The sequence below is a fragment of the Halichoerus grypus genome, chromosome 14 (assembly GCF_964656455.1).
Source record: "Halichoerus grypus chromosome 14, mHalGry1.hap1.1, whole genome shotgun sequence".
Lineage (NCBI taxonomy): Eukaryota > Metazoa > Chordata > Mammalia > Carnivora > Phocidae > Halichoerus > Halichoerus grypus.
The window spans coordinates 31,535,048-31,554,972 of NC_135725.1; positions in this window are offsets into that span (position 1 = coordinate 31,535,048).

Consider the following 19,925-nt stretch of genomic DNA (forward strand, 5'->3'; position numbering starts at 1 on the left):
TGTGTGCATAGGAATGCTAAGGGCTCCACACTGATTTGGCAGAAAGAAGCCGGTCAAGAAGCCCAGCTTCAGCTCATTCGCCTCTCCACAGGGTGGCAGCATTTTCAAGTCTGCTTGAGTGCAAACCTGGGGAAGGAGTCCCAGCAGAATTCGGAGGGAGAAATAAGCATGGGCAGAAGGCACCTATCGACTCAACTCTTGTTTCGGGAAACTAGATCGGCTCTCCCGTGTGTGCGTGGAGTCCTCAGTGCCATCCACGCAACGCAAAGGAACAAAACTGTAGAGAACCCGTGCCTCAGCAAAGATCGCCCTTCCTGAGCGTTAACTTCATCTATTGTGTGTTTTTGTGAAAGCATGAGAAATGGAACCTAAACGTAACTCGGAGTGAGAAGCAGGCCAGAAGGAAGGCTGCTGTCGACTCACCTCTTGTTTGAGGAGATTAGCACTGCTGTACCCTGTGTGCCTGGATGCCTAGTTACCAGGCTACTAACACCAAGAATCAATCCTATAGAGTGACTGCGCTTGAGTTAACATTGCCGTTCCTGAAGCAGGAGGAATTTGACACTGCTCGTGTACGAGAGACCAGGCGTCACCAGACGTGAAATGGAGTGAGAAACAGGCCGGTGCGGAAGGCAGCTCTCAAGTCACCTCTGGTTGATGAGGCTAGTGCCCTTGGCCCGGGGGTGCCTGCAGGCCTAAAGCCAACCACCTAACTCAAAGGAACAACTCTGTAGGGAATTCCTGCTTCGGCTAAAAGAGCCATGCCTCAGGGTGGACGCATTTTGCTGTGTGCATGCGTGAGCGCACTGCAAGTGAGTCCAAAACCATTTTCCTTGTGAGACCCAGGCCCCGGAAGAAGCCAGAACACGACTCCCCACTTGCTCCATGAAGCTAGTACTGCGGCCCCACTTTTGCATGGAAGTCTAATAGCTAGTTTTCTAACTCGGAGGAAAAACCCTGTAGAGAAACCGTGCTTTAGTTACCGTCGACCTCTCTGTGGGCGAAGCAGTTTAGGGTGTACTGTGGCTGAGAGCCTGGGGACGGTTTCCATTTCGTAATATCGGGGGAGAGAGAGGCCGGTACATAAGGCAGCTCTAAACTCACTACATGGTTATGGGGCTAGTTCCGTTGCCCCGTGGGTGTGTGCTGGCTTAAACACAACCACCTAACTCGAAAGAAAAACTCAGTACAGAATCTGTGCTTCAGCTAAAACAGCTGCTCCTGAGGGTGGAAGCTTCTTTCGTGTGTGTGCGTGAGAGCACTGCAAGGGAGTCGCAAACCGAATTCGGAGGGAGCCTCAGGCAGCTGCAGAAGGCAGCACACGACTCCTCACTTATTTCGTGAAGCCAGCACTGCGGCCCCAATTTTGCATGGAGGTCTAATAGCTAGCGTTCTAACTCGAAGAAACAACACTGTAGAGAAACCGTGCTTTAGCTGTCATCGACCTCTCTGTGGGCGAAGCAGTTTGGGGTGTACTGTGGCTGAGAGCCTGGGGACGGTTTCACTATCGTAATATCGGGGGAGAGACAGGCCAGTACAGAAGGCAGCTCTCAACTCACATCATGGTTATGGGGCTAGTACCTTTGCCCAGGCTGTGTGTGCCGGCTTAAACACAGCCACCTAACTCGAAGGAAAAACTCGGCTAGAGCCTGTGCTGCAGGTAAAACAGCTGCTCCTGAGGGTGGCAGCCTTTTGTTGTGTGCGTGCGTGAGAGCACTGCAAGGGAGTCCAAAGCTTTTTGCGAGTGAGACTCAGGCCCCAGCGAAAGGCAGAACACGACTCCCCATGTGTTTCATCAAGCTCGCACGGCAGCCCCACTTTTGCATGGAAGGCTAATAGCTAGCGTTCTAACTCGAAGAAACAACACTGTAGAGAAACCGTGCTTTAGCTACCGTCGACCTCTCTGTGGGTGAAGCAGTTTAGGTGTACTGTGGCTGAGAGCCTGGGGACTGTTTCCATTTCGTAATATCCGGGGAGAGACAGGCCGGTACAGAGGGCAGCTCTCAACTCACTACATGGTTATGGGGCTAGTTCCGTTGTCCATGGTGTGTGTGCAGGCTTAAACACAGCCACCTAACTCGAAGGAAAAACTCGGTAGAGAGCCTGTGCTGCAGGTCAAATAGCTGCTCCTGAGGGTGGCAGCATTTTGTTGTGTGCGTGCGTGAGAGCACTGCAAGGGAGTCCAAAGCTTTTTGCGAGTGAGACTCAGGCCCCAGCGAAAGGCAGAACACGACTCCCCATGTGTTTCATCACGCTAGCACGGCAGCCCCACTTTTGCATGGAAGGCTAACAGCTAGTGTTCTAACTCGAAGAAACAACACTGTAGAGAAACCGTGCTTTAGCTACCGTCGACCTCTAGACGGAGGAAGCATAACACGGAGTACCGTGGCTGAGAGCCTGGGGAACGGGTTCCATACGTGAAACCAAGGGAGAAATAGGTCCGGGCAGAAGGCACCTCTGGACTCAGCTCTTGCTACCTGCAGCTAACACTACTGCTCCATGTGTGCTTGGAATGCTATGTGCTCGACACTGACTGGCAAGAAACAAGCCTGTAAAGAATCCCAGCTGCAGCTCATTCGCCTACCAGGCTACTAACACCAAGAATCAATGCTGTAGCGTTACTGCGCTTTAGCTAACATTGCCGTTCCTGAAGCCGCAGGAGTTGTATAGTGCTCGTGTGTGAGAGACCGGGGAAAGGGTCCCATACGTGAAATGGAGTGAGAAACAGGCCGGTGCGGAAGGCAGCTCTCAACTCACCTCTTGTTTATGAGGCTAGTAGCCTTGCCCCGGGGGTGCCTGCAGGCCATCAGCCAACCACCTAACTCAAAGGAACAACTCTGTAGGGAATTCCTGCTTCGGCTAAAAGAGCCATGCCTCAGGGTGGACGCATTGTGTGGTGTGCATGCGTGAGTGCACAGCAAGTGAGTCCAAAACCATTTTCCTTGTGAGACCCAGGCCCCGGAAGAAGCCAGAACACGACTCCCCACTTGCTCCATGAAACTAGTACTGCGGCCCCACTTTTGAATGGAAGTCTAATAGCTAGCCCTCTAACTCGAAGAAACAACACTGTAGAGAAACCGTGCTTTAGCTACCGTCGACCTCTCTGTGGGCGAAGCAGTTTAGGGTGTACTGTGGCTGAGAGCCTGGGGACGGTTTCAATATCGTAATATCGGGGGAGAGACAGAGGGCAGCTCTCAACCCACATCATGGTTATGGGGCTAGTACCGTTGCCCAGGGTGTGTGTGCAGGCTTAAATGAAGCCACCTAACTCGAAGGAAAAACTCGGTTGAGAGCCTGTGCTTCAGGTAAAACAGCTGCTCCTGAGGGTGGCAGCATTTTGTTGTGTGCGTGCGTGAGAGCACTGCAAGGGAGTCCAAAGCTTTTTGCGAGTGAGACTCAAGCCCCAGCGAAAGGCAGAACACGACTCCCCATGTGTTTGACCACGCTAGCACGGCAGCCCCACATTTGCATGGAAGTCTAATAGCTAGCGTTCTAACTCGAAGAAACAACACAGTAGAGAAACCGTGCTTTAGCTACCGTCCACCTCTCTGTGGGCGAAGCAGTTTAGGGTGTACTGTGGCTGAGAGCCTGGGGACGGTTTCAATATCGTAATATCGGGGGAGAGACAGGCCGGTACAGAGGGCAGCTCTCAACCCACATCATGGTTATGGGGCTAGTACCGTTGCCCAGGGTGTGTGTGCAGGCTTAAATGAAGCCACCTAACTCGAAGGAAAAACTCGGTTGAGACCCTGTGCTTCAGGTAAAACAGCTGCTCCTGAGGGTGGCAGCATTTTGTTGTGTGCGTGCGTGAGAGCACTGCAAGGGAGTCCAAAGCTTTTTGCGAGTGAGACTCAGGGCCCAACAAAAGGCAGAACACGACTCCCCATGTGTTTGACCAAGCTAGCACGGCAGCCCCACATTTGCATGGAAGTCTAATAGCTAGCGTTCTAACTCGAAGAAACAACACTGTAGAGAAACCGTGCTTTAGCTACCGTCGACCTCTCTGTGGGCGAAGCAGTTTAGGGTGTACTGTGGCTCAGAGCCTGGGGACGGTTTCAATATCGTAATATCGGGGAGAGACAGGCCGGTACAGAAGGCAGCTCTCAACTCACATCATGGTTATGGGGCTAGTACCGTTGCCCAGGCTGTGTGTGCCGGCTTAAACACAGCCACCTAACTCGAAGGAAAAACACGGTAGAGGATCCGTGCTTCAGCTAAAACAGCCGCTCCTGAGGGTGGAAGCATTTGGTTGTGTGCGTGCGTGAGAGGACTGCAAGGGAGTCCAAAGTTTCTGCGAGTGAGACTCAGGCCCCAGCAAAAGGCAGAACACGATTCCCCGTGTGTTTCATTTAGCTAGCACTGCGGCCCTACTTTTGCATGGAAGTCTAATCGCTAGCGTTCTCCCTGGAAGAAACAACACGGTGGAGAAACCGTGCTTTAGCTACCATCCACCTCTGTGAGGGAGGAAGCACTTTCCAGGCTACCGTGGGGGAGAGCCTGAGGAACGGGTTCCTTACGTGAAACCGAGGGAGAAGGAGTCCGGGCCAGAAGGCCCCTCTCGAATCAGCTCTTGTTACCTGAAGCTAACACTTCGGCTCCATGTGTGCATAGGAATGCTAAGGGCTCCACACTGATTTGGCAGAAAGAAGCCGCTCAAGAACCCCAGCTTCAGCTCATTCGCCTCTCCACAGGGTGGCAGCATTTTCAAGTCTGCTTGAGTGCAAACCTGGGGAAGGAGTCCCAGCAGAATTCGGAGGGAGAAATAAGCATGGGCAGAAGGCACCTATCGACTCAACTCTTGTTTCGGGAAACTAGATCGGCTCTCCCGTGTGTGCGTGGAGTCCTCAGTGCCATCCACGCAACGCAAAGGAACAAAACTGTAGAGAACCCGTGCCTCAGCAAAGATCGCCCTTCCTGAGCGTTAACTTCATCTATTGTGTGTTTTTGTGAAAGCATGAGAAATGGAACCTAAACGTAACTCGGAGTGAGAAGCAGGCCAGAAGGAAGGCTGCTGTCGACTCACCTCTTGTTTGAGGAGATTAGCACTGCTGTACCCTGTGTGCCTGGATGCCTAGTTACCAGGCTACTAACACCAAGAATCAATCCTATAGAGTGACTGCGCTTGAGTTAACATTGCCGTTCCTGAAGCAGGAGGAATTTGACACTGCTCGTGTACGAGAGACCAGGCGTCACCAGACGTGAAATGGAGTGAGAAACAGGCCCGTGCGGAAGGCAGCTCTCAAGTCACCTCTGGTTGATGAGGCTAGTGCCCTTGGCCCGGGGGTGCCTGCAGGCCTAAAGCCAACCACCTAACTCAAAGGAACAACTCTGTAGGGAATTCCTGCTTCGGCTAAAAGAGCCATGCCTCAGGGTGGACGCATTTTGCTGTGTGCATGCGTGAGCGCACTGCAAGTGAGTCCAAAACCATTTTCCTTGTGAGACCCAGGCCCCGGAAGAAGCCAGAACACGACTCCCCACTTGCTCCATGAAGCTAGTACTGCGGCCCCACTTTTGCATGGAAGTCTAATAGCTAGTTTTCTAACTCGGAGGAAAAACCCTGTAGAGAAACCGTGCTTTAGTTACCGTCGACCTCTCTGTGGGCGAAGCAGTTTAGGGTGTACTGTGGCTGAGAGCCTGGGGACGGTTTCCATTTCGTAATATCGGGGGAGAGAGAGGCCGGTACATAAGGCAGCTCTAAACTCACTACATGGTTATGGGGCTAGTTCCGTTGCCCCGTGGGTGTGTGCTGGCTTAAACACAACCACCTAACTCGAAAGAAAAACTCAGTACAGAATCTGTGCTTCAGCTAAAACAGCTGCTCCTGAGGGTGGAAGCTTCTTTCGTGTGTGTGCGTGAGAGCACTGCAAGGGAGTCGCAAACCGAATTCGGAGGGAGCCTCAGGCAGCTGCAGAAGGCAGCACACGACTCCTCACTTATTTCGTGAAGCCAGCACTGCGGCCCCAATTTTGCATGGAGGTCTAATAGCTAGCGTTCTAACTCGAAGAAACAACACTGTAGAGAAACCGTGCTTTAGCTGTCATCGACCTCTCTGTGGGCGAAGCAGTTTGGGGTGTACTGTGGCTGAGAGCCTGGGGACGGTTTCACTATCGTAATATCGGGGGAGAGACAGGCCAGTACAGAAGGCAGCTCTCAACTCACATCATGGTTATGGGGCTAGTACCTTTGCCCAGGCTGTGTGTGCCGGCTTAAACACAGCCACCTAACTCGAAGGAAAAACTCGGCTAGAGCCTGTGCTGCAGGTAAAACAGCTGCTCCTGAGGGTGGCAGCCTTTTGTTGTGTGCGTGCGTGAGAGCACTGCAAGGGAGTCCAAAGCTTTTTGCGAGTGAGACTCAGGCCCCAGCGAAAGGCAGAACACGACTCCCCATGTGTTTCATCAAGCTCGCACGGCAGCCCCACTTTTGCATGGAAGGCTAATAGCTAGCGTTCTAACTCGAAGAAACAACACTGTAGAGAAACCGTGCTTTAGCTACCGTCGACCTCTCTGTGGGTGAAGCAGTTTAGGTGTACTGTGGCTGAGAGCCTGGGGACTGTTTCCATTTCGTAATATCCGGGGAGAGACAGGCCGGTACAGAGGGCAGCTCTCAACTCACTACATGGTTATGGGGCTAGTTCCGTTGTCCATGGTGTGTGTGCAGGCTTAAACACAGCCACCTAACTCGAAGGAAAAACTCGGTAGAGAGCCTGTGCTGCAGGTCAAATAGCTGCTCCTGAGGGTGGCAGCATTTTGTTGTGTGCGTGCGTGAGAGCACTGCAAGGGAGTCCAAAGCTTTTTGCGAGTGAGACTCAGGCCCCAGCGAAAGGCAGAACACGACTCCCCATGTGTTTCATCACGCTAGCACGGCAGCCCCACTTTTGCATGGAAGGCTAACAGCTAGTGTTCTAACTCGAAGAAACAACACTGTAGAGAAACCGTGCTTTAGCTACCGTCGACCTCTAGACGGAGGAAGCATAACACGGAGTACCGTGGCTGAGAGCCTGGGGAACGGGTTCCATACGTGAAACCAAGGGAGAAATAGGTCCGGGCAGAAGGCACCTCTGGACTCAGCTCTTGCTACCTGCAGCTAACACTACTGCTCCATGTGTGCTTGGAATGCTATGTGCTCGACACTGACTGGCAAGAAACAAGCCTGTAAAGAATCCCAGCTGCAGCTCATTCGCCTACCAGGCTACTAACACCAAGAATCAATGCTGTAGCGTTACTGCGCTTTAGCTAACATTGCCGTTCCTGAAGCCGCAGGAGTTGTATAGTGCTCGTGTGTGAGAGACCGGGGAAAGGGTCCCATACGTGAAATGGAGTGAGAAACAGGCCGGTGCGGAAGGCAGCTCTCAACTCACCTCTTGTTTATGAGGCTAGTAGCCTTGCCCCGGGGGTGCCTGCAGGCCATCAGCCAACCACCTAACTCAAAGGAACAACTCTGTAGGGAATTCCTGCTTCGGCTAAAAGAGCCATGCCTCAGGGTGGACGCATTGTGTGGTGTGCATGCGTGAGTGCACAGCAAGTGAGTCCAAAACCATTTTCCTTGTGAGACCCAGGCCCCGGAAGAAGCCAGAACACGACTCCCCACTTACTCCATGAAACTAGTACTGCGGCCCCACTTTTGAATGGAAGTCTAATAGCTAGCCCTCTAACTCGAAGAAACAACACTGTAGAGAAACCGTGCTTTAGCTACCGTCGACCTCTCTGTGGGCGAAGCAGTTTAGGGTGTACTGTGGCTGAGAGCCTGGGGACGGTTTCAATATCGTAATATCGGGGGAGAGACAGAGGGCAGCTCTCAACCCACATCATGGTTATGGGGCTAGTACCGTTGCCCAGGGTGTGTGTGCAAGCTTAAATGAAGCCACCTAACTCGAAGGAAAAACTCGGTTGAGAGCCTGTGCTTCAGGTAAAACAGCTGCTCCTGAGGGTGGCAGCATTTTGTTGTGTGCGTGCGTGAGAGCACTGCAAGGGAGTCCAAAGCTTTTTGCGAGTGAGACTCAAGCCCCAGCGAAAGGCAGAACACGACTCCCCATGTGTTTGACCACGCTAGCACGGCAGCCCCACATTTGCATGGAAGTCTAATAGCTAGCGTTCTAACTCGAAGAAACAACACAGTAGAGAAACCGTGCTTTAGCTACCGTCCACCTCTCTGTGGGCGAAGCAGTTTAGGGTGTACTGTGGCTGAGAGCCTGGGGACGGTTTCAATATCGTAATATCGGGGGAGAGACAGGCCGGTACAAAGGGCAGCTCTCAACCCACATCATGATTATGGGGCTAGTACCGTTGCCCAGGGTGTGTGTGCAGGCTTAAATGAAGCCACCTAACTCGAAGGAAAAACTCGGTTGAGACCCTGTGCTTCAGGTAAAACAGCTGCTCCTGAGGGTGGCAGCATTTTGTTGTGTGCGTGCGTGAGAGCACTGCAAGGGAGTCCAAAGCTTTTTGCGAGTGAGACTCAGGGCCCAACAAACGGCAGAACACGACTCCCCATGTGTTTGACCAAGCTAGCACGGCAGCCCCACATTTGCATGGAAGTCTAATAGCTAGCGTTCTAACTCGAAGAAACAACACAGTAGAGAAACCGTGCTTTAGCTACCGTCGACCTCTCTGTGGGCGAAGCAGTTTAGGGTGTACTGTGGCTCAGAGCCTGGGGACGGTTTCAATATCGTAATATCGGGGAGAGACAGGCCGGTACAGAAGGCAGCTCTCAACTCACATCATGGTTATGGGGCTAGTACCGTTGCCCAGGCTGTGTGTGCCGGCTTAAACACAGCCACCTAACTCGAAGGAAAAACACGGTAGAGGATCCGTGCTTCAGCTAAAACAGCCGCTCCTGAGGGTGGAAGCATTTGGTTGTGTGCGTGCGTGAGAGGACTGCAAGGGAGTCCAAAGTTTCTGCGAGTGAGACTCAGGCCCCAGCAAAAGGCAGAACACGATTCCCCGTGTGTTTCATTTAGCTAGCACTGCGGCCCTACTTTTGCATGGAAGTCTAATCGCTAGCGTTCTCCCTGGAAGAAACAACACGGTGGAGAAACCGTGCTTTAGCTACCATCCACCTCTGTGAGGGAGGAAGCACTTTCCAGGCTACCGTGGGGGAGAGCCTGAGGAACGGGTTCCTTACGTGAAACCGAGGGAGAAGGAGTCCGGGCCAGAAGGCCCCTCTCGAATCAGCTCTTGTTACCTGAAGCTAACACTTCGGCTCCATGTGTGCATAGGAATGCTAAGGGCTCCACACTGATTTGGCAGAAAGAAGCCGGTCAAGAAGCCCAGCTTCAGCTCATTCGCCTCTCCACAGGGTGGCAGCATTTTCAAGTCTGCTCGAGTGCAAACCTGGGGAAGGAGTCCCAGCAGAATTCGGAGGGAGAAATAAGCATGGGCAGAAGGCACCTATCGACTCAACTCTTGTTTCGGGAAACTAGATCGGCTCTCCCGTGTGTGCGTGGAGTCCTCAGTGCCATCCACGCAACGCAAAGGAACAAAACTGTAGAGAACCCGTGCCTCAGCAAAGATCGCCCTTCCTGAGCGTTAACTTCATCTATTGTGTGTTTTTGTGAAAGCATGAGAAATGGAACCTAAACGTAACTCGGAGTGAGAAGCAGGCCAGAAGGAAGGCTGCTGTCGACTCACCTCTTGTTTGAGGAGATTAGCACTGCTGTACCCTGTGTGCCTGGATGCCTAGTTACCAGGCTACTAACACCAAGAATCAATCCTATAGAGTGACTGCGCTTGAGTTAACATTGCCGTTCCTGAAGCAGGAGGAATTTGACACTGCTCGTGTACGAGAGACCAGGCGTCACCAGACGTGAAATGGAGTGAGAAACAGGCCCGTGCGGAAGGCAGCTCTCAAGTCACCTCTGGTTGATGAGGCTAGTGCCCTTGGCCCGGGGGTGCCTGCAGGCCTAAAGCCAACCACCTAACTCAAAGGAACAACTCTGTAGGGAATTCCTGCTTCGGCTAAAAGAGCCATGCCTCAGGGTGGACGCATTTTGCTGTGTGCATGCGTGAGCGCACTGCAAGTGAGTCCAAAACCATTTTCCTTGTGAGACCCAGGCCCCGGAAGAAGCCAGAACACGACTCCCCACTTGCTCCATGAAGCTAGTACTGCGGCCCCACTTTTGCATGGAAGTCTAATAGCTAGTTTTCTAACTCGGAGGAAAAACCCTGTAGAGAAACCGTGCTTTAGTTACCGTCGACCTCTCTGTGGGCGAAGCAGTTTAGGGTGTACTGTGGCTGAGAGCCTGGGGACGGTTTCCATTTCGTAATATCGGGGGAGAGAGAGGCCGGTACATAAGGCAGCTCTAAACTCACTACATGGTTATGGGGCTAGTTCCGTTGCCCCGTGGGTGTGTGCTGGCTTAAACACAACCACCTAACTCGAAAGAAAAACTCAGTACAGAATCTGTGCTTCAGCTAAAACAGCTGCTCCTGAGGGTGGAAGCTTCTTTCGTGTGTGTGCGTGAGAGCACTGCAAGGGAGTCGCAAACCGAATTCGGAGGGAGCCTCAGGCAGCTGCAGAAGGCAGCACACGACTCCTCACTTATTTCGTGAAGCCAGCACTGCGGCCCCAATTTTGCATGGAGGTCTAATAGCTAGCGTTCTAACTCGAAGAAACAACACTGTAGAGAAACCGTGCTTTAGCTGTCATCGACCTCTCTGTGGGCGAAGCAGTTTGGGGTGTACTGTGGCTGAGAGCCTGGGGACGGTTTCACTATCGTAATATCGGGGGAGAGACAGGCCAGTACAGAAGGCAGCTCTCAACTCACATCATGGTTATGGGGCTAGTACCTTTGCCCAGGCTGTGTGTGCCGGCTTAAACACAGCCACCTAACTCGAAGGAAAAACTCGGCTAGAGCCTGTGCTGCAGGTAAAACAGCTGCTCCTGAGGGTGGCAGCATTTTGTTGTGTGCGTGCGTGAGAGCACTGCAAGGGAGTCCAAAGCTTTTTGCGAGTGAGACTCAGGCCCCAGCGAAAGGCAGAACACGACTCCCCATGTGTTTCATCAAGCTCGCACGGCAGCCCCACTTTTGCATGGAAGGCTAATAGCTAGCGTTCTAACTCGAAGAAACAACACTGTAGAGAAACCGTGCTTTAGCTACCGTCGACCTCTCTGTGGGTGAAGCAGTTTAGGTGTACTGTGGCTGAGAGCCTGGGGACTGTTTCCATTTCGTAATATCCGGGGAGAGACAGGCCGGTACAGAGGGCAGCTCTCAACTCACTACATGGTTATGGGGCTAGTTCCGTTGTCCATGGTGTGTGTGCAGGCTTAAACACAGCCACCTAACTCGAAGGAAAAACTCGGTAGAGAGCCTGTGCTGCAGGTCAAATAGCTGCTCCTGAGGGTGGCAGCATTTTGTTGTGTGCGTGCGTGAGAGCACTGCAAGGGAGTCCAAAGCTTTTTGCGAGTGAGACTCAGGCCCCAGCGAAAGGCAGAACACGACTCCCCATGTGTTTCATCACGCTAGCACGGCAGCCCCACTTTTGCATGGAAGGCTAACAGCTAGTGTTCTAACTCGAAGAAACAACACTGTAGAGAAACCGTGCTTTAGCTACCGTCGACCTCTCTGTGGGCGAAGCAGTTTAGGGTGTACTGTGGCTGAGAGCCTGGGGACGGTTTCAATATCGTAATATCGGGGGAGAGACAGAGGGCAGCTCTCAACCCACATCATGGTTATGGGGCTAGTACCGTTGCCCAGGGTGTGTGTGCAAGCTTAAATGAAGCCACCTAACTCGAAGGAAAAACTCGGTTGAGAGCCTGTGCTTCAGGTAAAACAGCTGCTCCTGAGGGTGGCAGCATTTTGTTGTGTGCGTGCGTGAGAGCACTGCAAGGGAGTCCAAAGCTTTTTGCGAGTGAGACTCAAGCCCCAGCGAAAGGCAGAACACGACTCCCCATGTGTTTGACCACGCTAGCACGGCAGCCCCACATTTGCATGGAAGTCTAATAGCTAGCGTTCTAACTCGAAGAAACAACACAGTAGAGAAACCGTGCTTTAGCTACCGTCCACCTCTCTGTGGGCGAAGCAGTTTAGGGTGTACTGTGGCTGAGAGCCTGGGGACGGTTTCAATATCGTAATATCGGGGGAGAGACAGGCCGGTACAGAGGGCAGCTCTCAACCCACATCATGATTATGGGGCTAGTACCGTTGCCCAGGGTGTGTGTGCAGGCTTAAATGAAGCCACCTAACTCGAAGGAAAAACTCGGTTGAGACCCTGTGCTTCAGGTAAAACAGCTGCTCCTGAGGGTGGCAGCATTTTGTTGTGTGCGTGCGTGAGAGCACTGCAAGGGAGTCCAAAGCTTTTTGCGAGTGAGACTCAGGGCCCAACAAACGGCAGAACACGACTCCCCATGTGTTTGACCAAGCTAGCACGGCAGCCCCACATTTGCATGGAAGTCTAATAGCTAGCGTTCTAACTCGAAGAAACAACACAGTAGAGAAACCGTGCTTTAGCTACCGTCGACCTCTCTGTGGGCGAAGCAGTTTAGGGTGTACTGTGGCTCAGAGCCTGGGGACGGTTTCAATATCGTAATATCGGGGAGAGACAGGCCGGTACAGAAGGCAGCTCTCAACTCACATCATGGTTATGGGGCTAGTACCGTTGCCCAGGCTGTGTGTGCCGGCTTAAACACAGCCACCTAACTCGAAGGAAAAACACGGTAGAGGATCCGTGCTTCAGCTAAAACAGCCGCTCCTGAGGGTGGAAGCATTTGGTTGTGTGCGTGCGTGAGAGGACTGCAAGGGAGTCCAAAGTTTCTGCGAGTGAGACTCAGGCCCCAGCAAAAGGCAGAACACGATTCCCCGTGTGTTTCATTTAGCTAGCACTGCGGCCCTACTTTTGCATGGAAGTCTAATCGCTAGCGTTCTCCCTGGAAGAAACAACACGGTGGAGAAACCGTGCTTTAGCTACCATCCACCTCTGTGAGGGAGGAAGCACTTTCCAGGCTACCGTGGGGGAGAGCCTGAGGAACGGGTTCCTTACGTGAAACCGAGGGAGAAGGAGTCCGGGCCAGAAGGCCCCTCTCGAATCAGCTCTTGTTACCTGAAGCTAACACTTCGGCTCCATGTGTGCATAGGAATGCTAAGGGCTCCACACTGATTTGGCAGAAAGAAGCCGGTCAAGAAGCCCAGCTTCAGCTCATTCGCCTCTCCACAGGGTGGCAGCATTTTCAAGTCTGCTTGAGTGCAAACCTGGGGAAGGAGTCCCAGCAGAATTCGGAGGGAGAAATAAGCATGGGCAGAAGGCACCTATCGACTCAACTCTTGTTTCGGGAAACTAGATCGGCTCTCCCGTGTGTGCGTGGAGTCCTCAGTGCCATCCACGCAACGCAAAGGAACAAAACTGTAGAGAACCCGTGCCTCAGCAAAGATCGCCCTTCCTGAGCGTTAACTTCATCTATTGTGTGTTTTTGTGAAAGCATGAGAAATGGAACCTAAACGTAACTCGGAGTGAGAAGCAGGCCAGAAGGAAGGCTGCTGTCGACTCACCTCTTGTTTGAGGAGATTAGCACTGCTGTACCCTGTGTGCCTGGATGCCTAGTTACCAGGCTACTAACACCAAGAATCAATCCTATAGAGTGACTGCGCTTGAGTTAACATTGCCGTTCCTGAAGCAGGAGGAATTTGACACTGCTCGTGTACGAGAGACCAGGCGTCACCAGACGTGAAATGGAGTGAGAAACAGGCCGGTGCGGAAGGCAGCTCTCAAGTCACCTCTGGTTGATGAGGCTAGTGCCCTTGGCCCGGGGGTGCCTGCAGGCCTAAAGCCAACCACCTAACTCAAAGGAACAACTCTGTAGGGAATTCCTGCTTCGGCTAAAAGAGCCATGCCTCAGGGTGGACGCATTTTGCTGTGTGCATGCGTGAGCGCACTGCAAGTGAGTCCAAAACCATTTTCCTTGTGAGACCCAGGCCCCGGAAGAAGCCAGAACACGACTCCCCACTTGCTCCATGAAGCTAGTACTGCGGCCCCACTTTTGCATGGAAGTCTAATAGCTAGTTTTCTAACTCGGAGGAAAAACCCTGTAGAGAAACCGTGCTTTAGTTACCGTCGACCTCTCTGTGGGCGAAGCAGTTTAGGGTGTACTGTGGCTGAGAGCCTGGGGACGGTTTCCATTTCGTAATATCGGGGGAGAGAGAGGCCGGTACATAAGGCAGCTCTAAACTCACTACATGGTTATGGGGCTAGTTCCGTTGCCCCGTGGGTGTGTGCTGGCTTAAACACAACCACCTAACTCGAAAGAAAAACTCAGTACAGAATCTGTGCTTCAGCTAAAACAGCTGCTCCTGAGGGTGGAAGCTTCTTTCGTGTGTGTGCGTGAGAGCACTGCAAGGGAGTCGCAAACCGAATTCGGAGGGAGCCTCAGGCAGCTGCAGAAGGCAGCACACGACTCCTCACTTATTTCGTGAAGCCAGCACTGCGGCCCCAATTTTGCATGGAGGTCTAATAGCTAGCGTTCTAACTCGAAGAAACAACACTGTAGAGAAACCGTGCTTTAGCTGTCATCGACCTCTCTGTGGGCGAAGCAGTTTGGGGTGTACTGTGGCTGAGAGCCTGGGGACGGTTTCACTATCGTAATATCGGGGGAGAGACAGGCCAGTACAGAAGGCAGCTCTCAACTCACATCATGGTTATGGGGCTAGTACCTTTGCCCAGGCTGTGTGTGCCGGCTTAAACACAGCCACCTAACTCGAAGGAAAAACTCGGCTAGAGCCTGTGCTGCAGGTAAAACAGCTGCTCCTGAGGGTGGCAGCCTTTTGTTGTGTGCGTGCGTGAGAGCACTGCAAGGGAGTCCAAAGCTTTTTGCGAGTGAGACTCAGGCCCCAGCGAAAGGCAGAACACGACTCCCCATGTGTTTCATCAAGCTCGCACGGCAGCCCCACTTTTGCATGGAAGGCTAATAGCTAGCGTTCTAACTCGAAGAAACAACACTGTAGAGAAACCGTGCTTTAGCTACCGTCGACCTCTCTGTGGGTGAAGCAGTTTAGGTGTACTGTGGCTGAGAGCCTGGGGACTGTTTCCATTTCGTAATATCCGGGGAGAGACAGGCCGGTACAGAGGGCAGCTCTCAACTCACTACATGGTTATGGGGCTAGTTCCGTTGTCCATGGTGTGTGTGCAGGCTTAAACACAGCCACCTAACTCGAAGGAAAAACTCGGTAGAGAGCCTGTGCTGCAGGTCAAATAGCTGCTCCTGAGGGTGGCAGCATTTTGTTGTGTGCGTGCGTGAGAGCACTGCAAGGGAGTCCAAAGCTTTTTGCGAGTGAGACTCAGGCCCCAGCGAAAGGCAGAACACGACTCCCCATGTGTTTCATCACGCTAGCACGGCAGCCCCACTTTTGCATGGAAGGCTAACAGCTAGTGTTCTAACTCGAAGAAACAACACTGTAGAGAAACCGTGCTTTAGCTACCGTCGACCTCTAGACGGAGGAAGCATAACACGGAGTACCGTGGCTGAGAGCCTGGGGAACGGGTTCCATACGTGAAACCAAGGGAGAAATAGGTCCGGGCAGAAGGCACCTCTGGACTCAGCTCTTGCTACCTGCAGCTAACACTACTGCTCCATGTGTGCTTGGAATGCTATGTGCTCGACACTGACTGGCAAGAAACAAGCCTGTAAAGAATCCCAGCTGCAGCTCATTCGCCTACCAGGCTACTAACACCAAGAATCAATGCTGTAGCGTTACTGCGCTTTAGCTAACATTGCCGTTCCTGAAGCCGCAGGAGTTGTATAGTGCTCGTGTGTGAGAGACCGGGGAAAGGGTCCCATACGTGAAATGGAGTGAGAAACAGGCCGGTGCGGAAGGCAGCTCTCAACTCACCTCTTGTTTATGAGGCTAGTAGCCTTGCCCCGGGGGTGCCTGCAGGCCATCAGCCAACCACCTAACTCAAAGGAACAACTCTGTAGGGAATTCCTGCTTCGGCTAAAAGAGCCATGCCTCAGGGTGGACGCATTGTGTGGTGTGCATGCGTGAGTGCACAGCAAGTGAGTCCAAAACCATTTTCCTTGTGAGACCCAGGCCCCGGAAGAAGCCAGAACACGACTCCCCACTTGCTCCATGAAACTAGTACTGCGGCCCCACTTTTGAATGGAAGTCTAATAGCTAGCCCTCTAACTCGAAGAAACAACACTGTAGAGAAACCGTGCTTTAGCTACCGTCGACCTCTCTGTGGGCGAAGCAGTTTAGGGTGTACTGTGGCTGAGAGCCTGGGGACGGTTTCAATATCGTAATATCGGGGGAGAGACAGAGGGCAGCTCTCAACCCACATCATGGTTATGGGGCTAGTACCGTTGCCCAGGGTGTGTGTGCAGGCTTAAATGAAGCCACCTAACTCGAAGGAAAAACTCGGTTGAGAGCCTGTGCTTCAGGTAAAACAGCTGCTCCTGAGGGTGGCAGCATTTTGTTGTGTGCGTGCGTGAGAGCACTGCAAGGGAGTCCAAAGCTTTTTGCGAGTGCGACTCAAGCCCCAGCGAAAGGCAGAACACGACTCCCCATGTGTTTGACCACGCTAGCACGGCAGCCCCACATTTGCATGGAAGTCTAATAGCTAGCGTTCTAACTCGAAGAAACAACACAGTAGAGAAACCGTGCTTTAGCTACCGTCCACCTCTCTGTGGGCGAAGCAGTTTAGGGTGTACTGTGGCTGAGAGCCTGGGGACGGTTTCAATATCGTAATATCGGGGGAGAGACAGGCCGGTACAGAGGGCAGCTCTCAACCCACATCATGGTTATGGGGCTAGTACCGTTGCCCAGGGTGTGTGTGCAGACTTAAATGAAGCCACCTAACTCGAAGGAAAAACTCGGTTGAGACCCTGTGCTTCAGGTAAAACAGCTGCTCCTGAGGGTGGCAGCATTTTGTTGTGTGCGTGCGTGAGAGCACTGCAAGGGAGTCCAAAGCTTTTTGCGAGTGAGACTCAGGGCCCAACAAAAGGCAGAACACGACTCCCCAGGTGTTTGACCAAGCTAGCACGGCAGCCCCACATTTGCATGGAAGTCTAATAGCTAGCGTTCTAACTCGAAGAAACAACACAGTAGAGAAACCGTGCTTTAGCTACCGTCGACCTCTCTGTGGGCGAAGCAGTTTAGGGTGTACTGTGGCTCAGAGCCTGGGGACGGTTTCAATATCGTAATATCGGGGAGAGACAGGCCGGTACAGAAGGCAGCTCTCAACTCACATCATGGTTATGGGGCTAGTACCGTTGCCCAGGCTGTGTGTGCCGGCTTAAACACAGCCACCTAACTCGAAGGAAAAACACGGTAGAGGATCCGTGCTTCAGCTAAAACAGCCGCTCCTGAGGGTGGAAGCATTTGGTTGTGTGCGTGCGTGAGAGGACTGCAAGGGAGTCCAAAGTTTCTGCGAGTGAGACTCAGGCCCCAGCAAAAGGCAGAACACGATTCCCCGTGTGTTTCATTTAGCTAGCACTGCGGCCCTACTTTTGCATGGAAGTCTAATCGCTAGCGTTCTCCCTGGAAGAAACAACACGGTGGAGAAACCGTGCTTTAGCTACCATCCACCTCTGTGAGGGAGGAAGCACTTTCCAGGCTACCGTGGGGGAGAGCCTGAGGAACGGGTTCCTTACGTGAAACCGAGGGAGAAGGAGTCCGGGCCAGAAGGCCCCTCTCGAATCAGCTCTTGTTACCTGAAGCTAACACTTCGGCTCCATGTGTGCATAGGAATGCTAAGGGCTCCACACTGATTTGGCAGAAAGAAGCCGGTCAAGAAGCCCAGCTTCAGCTCATTCGCCTCTCCACAGGGTGGCAGCATTTTCAAGTCTGCTTGAGTGCAAACCTGGGGAAGGAGTCCCAGCAGAATTCGGAGGGAGAAATAAGCATGGGCAGAAGGCACCTATCGACTCAACTCTTGTTTCGGGAAACTAGATCGGCTCTCCCGTGTGTGCGTGGAGTCCTCAGTGCCATCCACGCAACGCAAAGGAACAAAACTGTAGAGAACCCGTGCCTCAGCAAAGATCGCCCTTCCTGAGCGTTAACTTCATCTATTGTGTGTTTTTGTGAAAGCATGAGAAATGGAACCTAAACGTAACTCGGAGTGAGAAGCAGGCCAGAAGGAAGGCTGCTGTCGACTCACCTCTTGTTTGAGGAGATTAGCACTGCTGTACCCTGTGTGCCTGGATGCCTAGTTACCAGGCTACTAACACCAAGAATCAATCCTATAGAGTGACTGCGCTTGAGTTAACATTGCCGTTCCTGAAGCAGGAGGAATTTGACACTGCTCGTGTACGAGAGACCAGGCGTCACCAGACGTGAAATGGAGTGAGAAACAGGCCCGTGCGGAAGGCAGCTCTCAAGTCACCTCTGGTTGATGAGGCTAGTGCCCTTGGCCCGGGGGTGCCTGCAGGCCTAAAGCCAACCACCTAACTCAAAGGAACAACTCTGTAGGGAATTCCTGCTTCGGCTAAAAGAGCCATGCCTCAGGGTGGACGCATTTTGCTGTGTGCATGCGTGAGCGCACTGCAAGTGAGTCCAAAACCATTTTCCTTGTGAGACCCAGGCCCCGGAAGAAGCCAGAACACGACTCCCCACTTGCTCCATGAAGCTAGTACTGCGGCCCCACTTTTGCATGGAAGTCTAATAGCTAGTTTTCTAACTCGGAGGAAAAACCCTGTAGAGAAACCGTGCTTTAGTTACCGTCGACCTCTCTGTGGGCGAAGCAGTTTAGGGTGTACTGTGGCTGAGAGCCTGGGGACGGTTTCCATTTCGTAATATCGGGGGAGAGAGAGGCCGGTACATAAGGCAGCTCTAAACTCACTACATGGTTATGGGGCTAGTTCCGTTGCCCCGTGGGTGTGTGCTGGCTTAAACACAACCACCTAACTCGAAAGAAAAACTCAGTACAGAATCTGTGCTTCAGCTAAAACAGCTGCTCCTGAGGGTGGAAGCTTCTTTCGTGTGTGTGCGTGAGAGCACTGCAAGGGAGTCGCAAACCGAATTCGGAGGGAGCCTCAGGCAGCTGCAGAAGGCAGCACACGACTCCTCACTTATTTCGTGAAGCCAGCACTGCGGCCCCAATTTTGCATGGAGGTCTAATAGCTAGCGTTCTAACTCGAAGAAACAACACTGTAGAGAAACCGTGCTTTAGCTGTCATCGACCTCTCTGTGGGCGAAGCAGTTTGGGGTGTACTGTGGCTGAGAGCCTGGGGACGGTTTCACTATCGTAATATCGGGGGAGAGACAGGCCAGTACAGAAGGCAGCTCTCAACTCACATCATGGTTATGGGGCTAGTACCTTTGCCCAGGCTGTGTGTGCCGGCTTAAACACAGCCACCTAACTCGAAGGAAAAACTCGGCTAGAGCCTGTGCTGCAGGTAAAACAGCTGCTCCTGAGGGTGGCAGCATTTTGTTGTGTGCGTGCGTGAGAGCACTGCAAGGGAGTCCAAAGCTTTTTGCGAGTGAGACTCAGGCCCCAGCGAAAGGCAGAACACGACTCCCCATGTGTTTCATCAAGCTCGCACGGCAGCCCCACTTTTGCATGGAAGGCTAATAGCTAGCGTTCTAACTCGAAGAAACAACACTGTAGAGAAACCGTGCTTTAGCTACCGTCGACCTCTCTGTGGGTGAAGCAGTTTAGGTGTACTGTGGCTGAGAGCCTGGGGACTGTTTCCATTTCGTAATATCCGGGGAGAGACAGGCCGGTACAGAGGGCAGCTCTCAACTCACTACATGGTTATGGGGCTAGTTCCGTTGTCCATGGTGTGTGTGCAGGCTTAAACACAGCCACCTAACTCGAAGGAAAAACTCGGTAGAGAGCCTGTGCTGCAGGTCAAATAGCTGCTCCTGAGGGTGGCAGCATTTTGTTGTGTGCGTGCGTGAGAGCACTGCAAGGGAGTCCAAAGCTTTTTGCGAGTGAGACTCAGGCCCCAGCGAAAGGCAGAACACGACTCCCCATGTGTTTCATCACGCTAGCACGGCAGCCCCA